Source organism: Armigeres subalbatus, chromosome 3 (genome assembly GCF_024139115.2).
Source record: "Armigeres subalbatus isolate Guangzhou_Male chromosome 3, GZ_Asu_2, whole genome shotgun sequence".
NCBI lineage: Eukaryota > Metazoa > Arthropoda > Insecta > Diptera > Culicidae > Armigeres > Armigeres subalbatus.
Genome location: NC_085141.1, coordinates 411,596,667 through 411,611,344, shown reverse-complemented (window position 1 = coordinate 411,611,344; position 14,678 = coordinate 411,596,667). Strand labels below are relative to the sequence as shown.

Below are 14,678 nucleotides of genomic sequence, written 5' to 3'. Positions count from 1 at the left end.
ACATTCTAGACCATAAATTTCCCAACTGTGGGTTGCAACCCTGATGGGATCGAGGGCTTATCATTGGTGCTTCGCGAGTAACAAATCCTAATTTATACTTTAGTCTCTATTTTCGATTCTATACAAGTTATTGGATTAAGATTTACTGGATGTACTGGATGAATATAAAACAATTATTTTGCGAAGTAACATTGCGAAGTAATAGTTATGAAGTAACATTTCAGATTCATGTATCTCTTGTGTGTGTCATATAAAAACTAATACAAACTTACAATACATCCAATTTTTAAAAATCTATGCATTTTGTTCCTATTGGGTCGCAAGCAATATGGGATGATGCTAGGTGGGTCGCATTTTTATACATTATCGCTATTGTTATTATTATTATCTTATTGTTACAAGGTTAAAAGACTATTATTCTTCCATTTACTTCCACTATTAACTTTTTATGTATCAACAAGCAGATACGTATTTCGTTTCCTACTTGGAAACTTCTTCAGTGTTTGTTATCGACTGAAGAAAAACATTGCTCATTAACTTTAAATATGGTGTGTAGGTAGAACTGTAGGTAAAAATTAGGGCATGTCGCTTGGACCGATTCGTCGTCGTCCCGTGGGTAGTAATCTAAACAGCCAGGTATATCCGTTTCCTTGATCTTTGTTAAGTAAGTTTATTTGTTTTTGTTTGTAAATTTCTAAGCTTTCCGCTACGTCAAGTTTCCAAGGATTTTGTATTTGTCTGAGAAGTGATATGTTGTCTTTGGTTAATTGATGATCTTCGTTAAATATATGTTCGGCTACTTTAGATTTGAAATGATAATGTATACCTTTTCCGTGTCTTTGTTTGCTTTAGTTTTTTTTTTTTTTTTTTTTAACTAATTTTATTTGCTAATTATCTAATACATGCATTCATCTCTTAGACTAGGTGTTCCGTGTTTTCTTAACACTATCATCCTTATTTGCTATGTTATATTTTTAGTTATTATTAATACATTTCAATTGCCTCTGGCAGTTAGAATTTTCCTCTGGTTGAATTAAACCATGTAGGAATTACAATGTTTTCAACTTAAACTAATCTTAACCTATTTAATCTATGGGTACAGGAGTTAATCGTTGCAATAGAAGATTGCAACGATTTTTGTCTAAAATTGGAAATTATTTTGTTGGACATTTGTTGCAATGTCTCAATATTAGAAATTCTATGAAGTTCATTGGTACTATACCACGGAGGCAACTTCAGAATCATTTTCAAAATTTTATTTTGAATCCTCTGGAGTGCATTCTTTCTGGTATTGCAGCAACTAGTCCATATTGGCACAGCATACAACATGGCAGGTCTAAAAATTTGTTTGTAAATCAAAAGTTTGTTCTTAAGACAAAGTTTTGATTTTCTGTTTATAAGTGGATATAGACACTTAATATATTTGTTACATTTGACTTGAAGGCCTTCAATGTGATTTTTAAAAGTTAATTTTTGATCTAGCAGAAGTCCTAAATATTTAGCTTCGCTAGACCAATTAATTGGAACCCCATTCATAGTGACAATATGTCTGCTAGAAGGTTTCAAATAAGAAGCTCTCGGCTTATGTGCGAAAATTATAAGCTGAGTTTTGGAAGCATTCGGGAAATTTTCCATTTTGCAAGTAAGTGGAGAAAATATCCAAACTTTTTGCAATCTACTACAAATGACACGAAGGCTACGCCCTTTGGCAGAGAGGCCCGTGTCATCTGCAAACAAAGATTTTTGACACCCTGGTGGTAAATCAGGTAAGTCAGATGTAAAAATGTTATACTGGCCCATATTCCCCAGTATGCTGTCTTGGGGAACACCAGCTCTTACAGGTAATCTATCAGATTTCGAATTCTGATAGTTTACCTGCAGTGAGCGATCTGATAAATAATTTTGAATCAGTTTAATAATGTACAGAGGAAAACTAAAATTCATCAATTTTTCAATTAAACCTTCATGCCAAACACTGTCAAATGCTTTCTCTATATCAAGAAGAGCAACTCCAGTCGAATATCCTTCAGATTTGTTGAGCCGAATTAAGTTCGTAACTCTTAATAACTGATGAGTGGTTGAATGCCCATGGCGAAAACCAAATTGCTCATCAGCAAAAATAGAATTGTCATTAATATGAACCATCATTCTATTTAAAATAATCTTTTCAAACAGTTTGCTTATTGAAGAAAGCAAACTGATTGGGCGATAACTAGAAGCCTCAGCTGGATTTTTGTCCGGCTTCAAAATTGGAACAACTTTGGCGTTTTTCCATTTATCTGGAAAGTATGCCAATTGAAAACATTTGTTAAATAAATTAACCAAAAAGGATAAAGAGCTCTCAGGATGTTTTTAATAAGTATGTTGAAAATACCATCATTACCCGGGGCTTTCATATTTTTAAATTTTCTAGTAATAGATCTCACTTCATCCAAATTGGTTCCCAACGAAGGGTCAAAACATTCTCTTGATTGAGAATGTCTTCGAAGCTCCGTGTAACCTGATCCTCAATTGGACTAGTGAGACCTAGACTAAAATTATGGGCACTCTCGAACTGCTGAGCAAGTTTTTGAGCCTTTTCGCCATTTGTTAATAAAATTTTATTTCCCTCTTTAAGCGCTGGAATTGGCTTTTGAGGTTTTTTAAGAATTTTTGTTAATTTCCAAAAGGGTTTCGAACTGGGATCCAACTTCGAGACATTATTCTCAAAGTTGGTATTTCTCAGAATAGCGAAACGATTTTTAATTTCATTTTGCAAATCTCGCCAAATAACTTTCAACGCGGGATTGCGAGTTCTTTGGTATTGCCTTCTTCTCACATTTTTAAGACGGATCAGTAGCTGAAGATCGTCGTCAATAATAATGGAGTTGAATTTAACTTCACATTTCGGAATTGCAATGCCTCTGGCTTCGACAATTAAATTTGTCAAAGATACGAGAGCATTATCAATATCACTTTTGGTATCGAGAGGAATATCAACATCAAAATTCCTATCGATATACGTTTTATATAAATCCCAATCAGCTCTATGATAATTAAAAGTAGAGCTGATTGGATTATAAATGGCTTCTTGTGAGATTTCAAATGTCACAGGAAGGTGATCAGAGTCAAAGTCAGCATGAGTTACCAATTGGCCACCCAGCTGACTTGAATCCGTTAAAACTAAATCAATTGTAGAAGGATTTCGACTGGAAGAAAAACAAGTTGGTCCATTGGGATATTGAATAGTATAATATCCCGCAGAACAATCTTCAAATAAAATTTTACCATTGGAATTGCTTTGAGCATTATTCCATGAACGGTGTTTGGCATTGAAGTCACCAATTACGAAGAATTTTGATTTGTTGCGAGTCAGAATTTGAAGATCAGCTTTCAACAAATTCTTTGCTGCCCATTGCATTGAAAAGGCAAATAGGCTGCAATGAAGGAAAATTGGCCAAAATTTGATTCAACAGAAACTCCCAAGGTTTCAAAACTTTGGTTTCAAACGAAGAAAATAATTTATGTTTGATACGTCTATTAATGACAATGGCGACCCCACCACAGGCGCTGTCAAGACGATCATTTCTGTAGATAAAATAGTTTGGATCTCTTTTAATGGAGAGTCCTGGTTTTAAATACGTTTCAGTTATAATGGCAATATGCACATTATGAACTGAAAGGAAGTTGAATAATTCATCTTCCTTACCCTTTAGAGAGCGGGCATTCCAATTTAGAACTTTCACACAATTATTTGGATCCATTGAAACGGAGTCCGATAACAATTTTTTGTGTGTACTTTATACCAACCTGAACAGCTTCAGGAATGGTATTTGCTTTGAACATTGCATCAATCATGTGATGCAATTGTTCAGTTAAAAAATCAAAATCGGAAGCAGTCATGCTACATGAATCGGCAACATGACCGTTATTTTCCGTTGGGACATGGGTATAAACCTCATTTTGAGAAGAGAAATTTGGTCTACCAGCAGCGATGTTTGCATACGTAGGTACATTGGAAAAATTGGAATTTACTGAAGTGCTTGCTACCCGTTGACGAGCGGCAAAATTTGTTTGTGAATTGTGGTGGGTATGAATTGCTCGACCGGTAACCGGTTTCGAAATTTGAGCGTTTGAAAAATTTCTACCCGTCGAATCTGGGATCCGATTGGAATTTCCTGTCATCAATTTTGCACGGGAATTCAAAACTTTTTGCGTGAAGGGCATTCCCAGAAATTGGATTTATGATTGCCCCCACAGTTTGCGCACTTAAATTTATTGGAATCTTCTCTCACAGGACATGCGTCCTTGGCGTGAGAGGTTCCACCACAAATCATGCATTTAGCATCCATGTGACAATGTTTGGTTCCATGACCCCACTTTTGGCACTTACGGCACTGGGTAGGGTTTTGAAATTTCCCCAGGCCTGCGGAAATGTTCCCATGTAACACGGACATGAGACATAATACACGCCTTTTCCAAACTTTTCATATTATTTAGTTCACTTTTGTTAAAATGAACTAAATAAAATTCTTGAGAAATGCCCCTCTGGGAAGTACCAGAATGGGATTTCTTTTTCATCTTAATTACTTGGACTGGTGAAAATCCAAGTAATTGAGAAATTTCAATTTTAATCTCATCCAGTGATTTGTCATCACTGGGGAGGCCTTTCAAGACGACTTTGAACAATCGCTCAGTTTTGTCGTCGTATGTGAAGAATTTATGGCGCTTCTCAGTTAAATAGTGAAGAAGACGTTTGCGATCGTCAAAGCGATCCCGGCAAACGCGGCAGTCACCCTTCCTAGCAATCTGAAATGAAACCTTGATCCCCTGAAGGTTACTCAAAATCTCATTCCGGAAACCAGAAAACTCGGCAACAGATACCACAATTGGCGGAATCCTTTGCTTTTTCGCATGAATCGAATCACCTGGGCTAGAGGTAGATTCGATTTGCTCAATTTCATCATTAATCAAATCGAACTGATTGCTCAGTTCGATAGGAGAAGAAACAATGTCAACATTAGATTTAGAAGGAATATCTGAAGTCTCCAGCTTCCTTCTATTTTTCCGCGCTTGGGCAGGACAGTCTTGAAACCTTGTTTCTTTGAAGGAAGTGGAGAATTCTGAGACTCCCCTTCCTCTTGTTCTGTTAATACTCATTGCTGAGCGTGGAGACGTGACCTTTCCCAGAACGGTGTCCCTGCAGGATTACCACCGCTTGTCGGAATTTTACTTCCGCAAACGGGTCCAACGTAAAACGAAGGCACGGGTCCTTGCAAAGATCGTAACGGGATCAGTGGGTACAAATAGCGCTAAGAAGCACCGTTGAAATTAAAATAGCTTCGGGTAGTATTAAAACTTCCTTCCGCAAAGAGAGAAAGAACCGCACAGCACGAAAGCACGATGCGGTCTGTTGTTTGCTTTAGTTACTTCTGCCAAATGTTCTTTGAACCTCGTGTCTAGTGTTCGTTTTGTCTGTCCTATGTAGATTTTGTCACAGTGTGGGCATGATATTTTATAAACTCCAGATTTTCCTAATGCGTCAACGGGGTCTTTTGTGCTTCCAAGTAGTGTCTTCAGTTGGTTGTTCCTGCTACTGAAAACTAATTCGATACCAATTTTTCTAAATTTAGAGCGTAATGGTCTGGTTATATTATGGTCAAAATTAACGGATACTCGTCGCAATTCATTTGTTATTGGTGATAATGTAGTTAAGGGACCTCCTTAGCCGTGCGGTAAAGCAAGACCATGCTGAGGGTGGCTGGGTTCGATTCCCGGTGCCGGTCTAGACAATTTTCGGATTGGAAATTGTCTCGACTTCCTTGGGCATAAAAGTATCATCGTGTTAGCCTCATGATATACGAATGCAGAAATGGTAACTTGGCTTAGAAACCTCGCAGTTAATAACTGTGGAAGTGCTAATTGAACACTAAGCTGCGAGGCGGCAATGTCCCAGTAGGGGATGTAATGCCAATGAAGAAGAAGATAATGTAGTTAATGATTTTCTGTACTGGGTTTTTCTATGTTTGTCTATAATAGCTTGAATAGTTCTAGTTGAGTACCCGTTTAGTCTAGCTGTTTCAAAAATGTAATTTTATGGGATATCAAGTTTCAAGTAATTAAACATTACTACCCACGGGACGACGACGAATCGGTCCAAGCGACATGCCCTAATTTTTACCTACAGTTCTACCTACACACCATATTTAAAGTTAATGAGCAATGTTTTTCTTCAGTCGATAACAAACACTGAATAAGTTTCCAAGTAGGAAACGAAATACTTATCTGCTTGTTGATACATAAAAAAGTTAATAGTGGAAGTAAATGGAAGAATAATAGTCTCTTAACCTTGTAGCATTTCCCCTAAGACGCTCTAAAATAATTAATCATCTTATTGTTATTATTATAGACTTTTGGCACTTCCTTAGTAAAAAACTGGGAATTTTCACTAACCCCGGGAAATTTGAATTCCAAAGGAGATTAGGCTCTGTGGATCTCATTCGCCGGTCGACTTTAATCCTGTGATAGCGTTTGCACTGGATATATTCTAACGATGCTGAAATAACCAATGTCCTTTGGATGCTATGAAGGTTATGAGATTGTTTTATTTCTTCTTAGGATCTCAGAAGAGATTTCGGGACGATTCCGGTTCGTACTTTCTCCAGCATTAACGTGAGTGGCCCATTTAAACGCGGGGTGAAGTTTCGTTGGTTGCTGCATGAATGTGTACATTTGTACTGTGGTGAATCTCATATTCGTGCCGAGCTGGGTGATGTGAGTTCTAATGGTTACATTCGAAAATGTGAGATCGATTTCAAGGAAGGAAGAAAATGAAAATAATGAAATCAAATAACATCACCTTCATCCAGCGCTGCCGAATATGTACAATCCTGGCTCTCTCCTACTGAAAATTATACGTCGTAATTATCCGGTCCTGGATAGCTACCATGAATCCTTCTATTCTGAGAAGAGTTCACCTTGCACCAGACACATATCCGAATCCGAATTGTCGATATATTCCAACTTTAGATGATGGGGATGCGTTTCATGCAGCTCCTTCTGCTTCCACGATGCTATCATCTCCCCACGAAGAATCTTCGCTAATACTGGATCTGGGAAAGACATAGTGTTTGTATATCGGCGACGCCTCTTCCTCCTACTGTACGTGGCAGGGTGATTCTCTCAATGGACGATTTTGGACGGCGCATGCCATGCTTAGTAAACGCCACTCATACTCAGTGTTGGTAGAATCTCAAACTCTCAAATCTCATCGGCGATTCCAATCATCTTCTTCTTCTTATTGGCATTACATCCCCACACTGGGACAGAGCCGCCTCGCAGCTTAGTGTTCATTAAGCACTTCCACAGTTATTAACTGCGAAGTTTCTAAGCCAAGTTACCATTTTTGCATTCGTATATCATGAGGCTAACACGATGATACTTTTATGCCCAAGGAAAGTCGAGACAATTTCCAAACCGAAAATTGTCTAGACCGGGGCCGGGAATCGAATCCAGCCACCCTCAGCATGGTCTTGCTTTGTAGCCACGCGTCATACCGCACGGCTAAGGAGGGCCCCTGATTCCAATCATGCGTGAGTCAAATCTCATCAGAATCATGGCCCAATGATTGGAACCGCGATTTGCATCATTGCATGATTTCTCCGCGTACTTCATTGTTGAATACATTGAATTAACTGTTTTCGCTTAAAACATTGACTGTAAACAAAACATACGCCTCGATTGCGTTTTAATGCTTTTTAGAGCGAAATCATTTTTCGGCGAGTGAGCGAAGCGATGTAATTATGTCCGAGAAACTCTAGCGAGATGCTTTCTCTACAGAATCGCAAGCGAGTTATCTCGTATATGAAGCCTCGGTGATTGAGATTTGAGTATGATTCTACCAACACTGCTCGTACTGTTCGTTGTAACGCTTCCAAGTCAACCTTGGTCCACTTCACCACCCCGAAACTTTATGTCAACAACCGACCCACAATAAGTACCGTCGTCGGGGGTGACAATAGGTCAAATGGGGGTGAGAATGGGTCACTGTTTCAACTGCTTGGAATGCTTGTAGAATGGATTGAATATATCTGAGGGCAAGAAGACTAAAATATAAGAGAACTTTTTAAACGATTTTGCTTTACGACCTCCAGGCTTCCAGTGAGAGCGATGACCCATTATCACCCCTGATGGCGGTTTTTCAAAATACCGTTGACACGGTTATTGCGAGATTCCCGGTAGCGGTTAGAGCTAAACTACCAAATGGAAGACGGCACACAAATACCGGAGGGCTAGAGCTCAATCAAATGCCACAAATACAAGAAAATAGCTGATTTACATGTTTTTCATCTTTATTACCTTACTTTCTCCTACCTTCAGGTCCTCCACCACTGCTTCCTACTATCTTTCATGTCTCTTACATGCTATGATTTTGAGTACTCACAAAATTGCTCATCATTGGGTGCACCCACGAATCCTACTCACTGTCGCCTCCACGACGCACTTCGTTTGCGACCCCTCATAATCGCGCCTTTCTCCGGCGGTTGGCCGTAGATGTTGTCCTGGACCGTTAGTCACTCTGGTGCTTCGGCACTCACCAACACGAGCGTTCCGCGATTCTGCACGGCCTCACAGAGGGACGAATCCTTAGAAAGAGGGTCAAAAGGTCATTCTTCAAAATGATGTATTTTATTTTTTAAATATTTTTCTCGCATTATACAGGTTATAAAATATTGTGAATTACTTTGGTTGAGACAATTTGACGATATTGTGTTGGCATGAAAACTGTTTTTAACACCATTGATAATATATAAATATAAGGTATGATATCTTTGCAATATTTTTCAAATTTGTTATTCAATCATTTCAAACTCAATACATCTTCAAAGATAACATAATCAACTATCAATTGCATACATTATATCACAAATACATGAAATATTCACCCTTGGCTTATGGAGTTGAATTTGGGCTTATATAGAAATTTACTCATTTCGTGGTATTTTCATGTGGTCAGAAAACAATTTACCCATCATTACCCAGCGCTGAAAATCGCATGGCTACTACTTTACATTATGTATTTTCAAACTAAACCAAATTTAGGGCCCGCCAGGGCCCGCAGGTATTTTCCGAGGCATTAAAAAATGACGTAAAATACATGAAAATGTATGTGTATGTACTGAATGCTAAAATCACAACAATCGTTATGAATGTAGTTGAAAATGATAAAATTTTATCACGGAAGTATAATAAACTCATTTGTTCTCATTTTAACCATATTTGTACTTTTGACCGTTTTCAATCCGTCCCACTGTGGGCCTGCGCGAATAAATTTCTCCGCGCACTTTCTCCGAGGTGTGTTCTTTCGACGGATCCCGGCACCAGTGAGCGGCCGTTTCGTCCCACTTCAGCTGCTGCGTTCCTTTTCGCCTCTCTGGAAGCGCACCGTTCGGAGCTGTGGGGACCCTCGTTCTTGAAGGGGCTTCTCGATGATAACCGATTCACTCGCTGACCTCGTACCCGTGAAAAAACCCCAATAGGGGTTTCTTTTGTAGGTGCCGGAGTGGATGGATCGGCCAAATTGTTCCTTCGCTGGCTGTGGAAGTTTCGCTGTCGGTCGCACACGTGTCCTTCGATCGCAATGACCTTTTGTTGCCCCGTCAATCCGTGCTGCATTAACCGGATTTTGCGTCAGCGATCACCCTGCAAGCAGGAGAGTTTCCTTGGAAGGCTCACGGTATTTTATCCTGGTGACAAACGGCGAATGACTCCGTGAACGCTCGTCCGTCTCCCCGTGAGACAGCACCTTGAAAATCGACGGTTGAATCCTGTGCGAGCTTGTGGCCTTGCGGAATGCACTTAGGGCCGATTGGAGTTCGCAAATTGCGTTTTAGGCTCGATGCCCACGTAGCGTCATTTCAACGCAGAGTGCACGTGGCGTCAAAAAGACGCAGGTGTGCACCGGGAAAACGCGGTAACGCAGCGTCACCACGCCGATGCACACCAGCGTTATTTTAACGCTGCGTGCACGTGGCATTGAAAAACCGCTACGTGGGCATCGGCCCTTATTGTCGGACGACACTTTCCACGCGCCCGCTATGCCACCGTACTGCGAAGAATGGCATTCTTTTTTTTTGTTTCCACTTCCGTTCCGTTGGGTTGGTATCTGTTCCGTGAAGCTTCTAAACAAAATCATCGCTTTGCAAAGAAGTTACGCTTTGTTACAGGGGTGGGCGATAGTGTTTGAAACGACGGTTTCGTGAATCGTAGTTGCGTTGTTGTATTATGTTTTGCGTGTGAGGCGACAGTTCACTTTGCTTCGTTCACTTATTCAAAGAGTAATTCCACCACAGATAAACAAATCTAAACGTAACACGGTGCAAGGACATTTCCTGCAGCACCTGCTTGATCATCATGTGACAACTTGTATGTTTCGCTTTCAACCATGTTCCGAATCTCCTTCTGTTCGTTGACGCGGAAACTACCAGCATCCACCAGGTGACCCCGATGTAGATATATGGTTCGACATTTATCGATTCCAAACTCCATCCGGATGTCGTTAATGAATATCGTTACAAGCTGCAGAAATTGGTGGAGCTTCTCCACAGATTCCGCAAACAACTTCAAATCGTCCATAAAGAAGGTGTGGATAATGCTTGTGCTCCTTTCCCCACTCTTCAAATGATAGTTATGGTTGTGTTGGTTGAGTACTCAGCTAAGAGGGTTCATGGCAAGTCAAAATCATAGAGGACTAAAGGTATCGCCTTGGAATATGCCCCTCCTGATCTTGATAGTCCTGGACCGTCTTGAACACCTTCTCTCCATCGGTAATATATGGCTTGCCCAAAAACGACTGCATCAATGATGACCTGATTCTTGCAGCTTCGAGTGTTGCGTTGATAACTTGTATGTTCCTCGGTCATCAGAATGTTGACGTCTAAATGGTTATGCATTTTTCTCGCTATTACCGATGACAGCACTTTGGAAGTCACAAAAGACGTAATTGGTCTGTACTTGGCTGGGTTCAAAGTGTTCCGATCTTTCGCAGAAGATAAGTGACCGCCCTAGAGATGAGTTCTGGTAACTGCCCAGGGTTATCAAGTACCGTGTTGAAGCATTCCGCCATCCACCCGTGGAACGTTGTGTGTTACTTATTCCAGAAATTATGCACAAAATCGGGCTCTTGTACAGCCCAATTACTGGTATATCGGATGGCCTCAAGTATGCATTGGGCGGTCACGATGATGGCGGTCATTTCTTCAATTCCACCACAATATCGCTCTTCTCCTGCCATCCACACCCCTTCGTCGTTGTATATGAAGAGGTTATCCCACAGATTGAACCAAAACTGCTTGATGTCTCCAATCTCCGGAAGGCCTCCGCCAAAGTAGGCTTTGTCGTTTTGGATGTGGTTGTAGAACTCCCTTTCGTTGATATTAAACAGTGGGTTTTTCTCCTTAAGAAAATCCTCTTCGAACATTCCTCATAAAGTCGCAATCGTTTAGCAAGGGCACTCAACCGTTGTACATGGATGTCGAGGATCTTAGTGATGTTCGCTTCAGTGATGTCACGAAGTTCTGTGGGTTTCACAATTTAAGCAACATTCCGAATTGTTCTCCACGGTTTCCAAGTACTGTGGCAAAAATCCTGGTTAAGGATGCTTACTGCACTCGTTAACATATAGGAGTAATGCAATTTGAGTATCCGATGCCGGGACATGGGTCTGCCCTTGGAACTGTGTAACTGCTGTGACCATATGATTGGCTAGTTCGTCCTTCAACTGCTGTGGGGTGGGTGCAATTGAATCACGACGGTCACTTGCGATTGATACATCCAACCCAACAGAACTCTTTCTCGACGTATCACTCGCTCCTAACTCTTCCTCCTAACACAAGCTCTTAGGTGTGTGTACACTGTACAGCTTATTCTGGTCAAGCTGGGTTGCAAACTGAGGGAACCTCTCAATGAACATCTCCAGCATCGCCGGCCTGCCGGACAAATCCGTCTTCATCCTGGTGCAAACGTAGTAGCAACGTACCACGTACTGATTAATCTCCCTTGTCCACATGATCCGTTGAAATCGACAGCCCACTAACATAAGTGATGGACGTCGATCAACCACAGCAACATCAGCAGGTGCAGCATTTTCTTGGTGATTTCTTCTGCTGCCCTTACCAATTTTGTTTTGCCTTGGCCTTGCCGCTGACCGCTCACTCTGTCCCTCGTCCCAGGACCAGCTCCAGTAGGGACTCCTTCCTCGAGCAATTCTTTTTGAGCGTAACTCCATATCTAGGTGTGCTTCAGTACTACACTATCGCTTCCAGAATTACCGGCAACAGCCGGCACTGGGGAAAGACTTTGTGTAGTATTGTCGATTCCTGCGCCGTCGCTTCAGTCCTAGCAAATTTTTTACACTTCCCTCAGCTTTGATTCTCTGCACTTAAACCATCGGTTATCCCATTGACGGCGTATTGCTTTTTTAATGGCAACCTGCAGCAGAGAAAGACGGTTGCCACGTGGGAGTTTGGCTCCGATCATCTGCAGAATTCTCAACCGAGATTCGCAGGCTCCTTCACATTTCGGCAATGAGGCTTGAACGTCAAGGTTCGATCTAGGGTAAGATTCTTAACCGGTTAGTTCTTGGGATGGGGACTGGATCGAAAGAAATTTGCGACAAAGGTTCACGGCGTGCATTTGGGCTGCAGTAGAAAATATGTGACTTTGATGGCGACATGGTGAAACCAACGCTTCTAGCCCATTTGTTGATAGCATTCCCAACAAACATTGGAAGATGTGAACGCGCTAATTCAACCAAAAATAGTCTTATTCAGCTAAAAAACTAGCTTATTCAGCTTAAATTGTTTGTTGGGTTGACAGCGGCATGTAGTTTTCGGTGTAGCCCCTCGTTTTTCTTGCCATGTACTACGAGGAGAATATCGTCCGCGTACAACAATATGTTGACTTTTGGTGGTATAACTCTAAAACGAGTTGCATTGCGATGAGGAACAGTTTTCATCTCGGTGTGCCAGTAGTTAGTTTGTTTGGCTTTGTGCGGCAGAATCATGGTTAGGTAAGATCACTGTGTGTAAAGAATGGCACGGTTGTATCGCTTATCAGAGTGAATCCAGATCCAACGATGCCAACTAACTGAAAATGCTTCCTGTGGTTTTTGTGGAGACGCAGAGGTGAACACGGTCTTCAAATAACAAAATCACCTACTAATATTCTTTCCCTCTTCCTCACTAACTACAAGGACGTGACAGACGCCGTTATTGATCATTTGAATAATGAAACTTGCACACTGAGAATGCTTGAACAATCCCAGTCAATCATTCAGTTGATTTTTGTGCAATTTCACTGATTCTGGTCAATCACGGAGTAGCAACCATAGCTATGTGTAGTCAGTCAAAGCTAAGCTAAGCTAAGCTAACATAACATTAATCGAAAAAAAAAACAGATTAAAAACACGTATCAGCGGTCACTATAACACTCTGGATAGACTACAGGAAAACGAAGTAAACACATCAGATTCACGAATAATGTAGTTAAAAGAAAAAAAACTGCTACTGCTCTCCGTCACCGAAAATCACCGCTTCAACCCAGAAAAACAAACAAAATTATGATAAGAAAATTATTTTAAGCTTTTTGGGGGAATATCTTTACTTGTCATAAGACGAGTTTATACAATCCATTGAGATTCCACCACTTAATTGTATCTTGACAGATACTTATTTCGACTAGTAAGGCCGTCTTCAGTGTCTTGTATTTGACTCGACTCGAGTCGAAGTCGAGTCAAGTACAAGACACTGAAGACGGCCTTACTGTTGAGATCGAAAAACGTATCTGTCAAGATACAATTAAGTGGTGGAATTCAATGGGATTGTATAAACTCGTTTTATGACAAGGGAAACAAAGTTATTCAAAACAAACAAAGCACATACATTACCACATCTGGAAATGTGTCATATTGATAATAATGAAAATTGCATCAACCTCAGAACAGATACAGAAGGCTTGAATGCAATATATGCAGGCATACTACGCAAAATCAGAAACATTCAGAAAATAAACATAAACATAATATACATAAAGTCTAAAAAAACACCCAACTTAATTCACCGAGTGGTGATACTGCCTTTCTCGCATTTAGCCAAGACACCAACCTTAAATGGCGCTTATATAGTTCGATTGTATTAAGTCGAATGCAACTTGTTGCGAGAAATCGGTTAAGAATTACTATTTGAAAAGTTGGCTAATGTTTTCGGTTTTCAAAAAGGAAAACTGTCGAAATGGCAACGAAAAATCTGTCGAAATGGCAACGTATGAAAAAACATGAAATCGGGAAAATAATACTGGCAGCACTTGAGATTTTTGCTTGCCTCTTATGGATGCAAAATGTAAACAAGTCGAATTGGAACCGCTTTTGACGGTTCGATTGGAAACCAGATGGCGTCTTCGCCGATCTCTTATTGTAGTATTTCTAGCAAAAACATAAACATTGTAAACACACATGAAATTATAGACAACACAGGTAGTACACCAGTGATCCCCAAAGTGCGGCACGCGGGCCGCATGCGGCCCTCGAAGCCATTTCCTGCGGCCCGCTTTGGATTTTAGAATATACACTACATGTGGCCCGTTTATATGCATAAGAAACGCTTATCATCATACTCAGTTTTTTGTTATACTCAGGGAATCTG

At 40.6% G+C, this 14,678-nt stretch overlaps 1 pseudogene; it reads right to left on the bottom strand.

The window, feature by feature from the left end:
- Nucleotides 1-10,341: 10,341 nt before the first annotated feature.
- LOC134223073 (uncharacterized) overlaps nt 10,342-14,678 on the bottom strand; it is a 102,256-nt pseudogene continuing 97,919 nt past the window's right edge.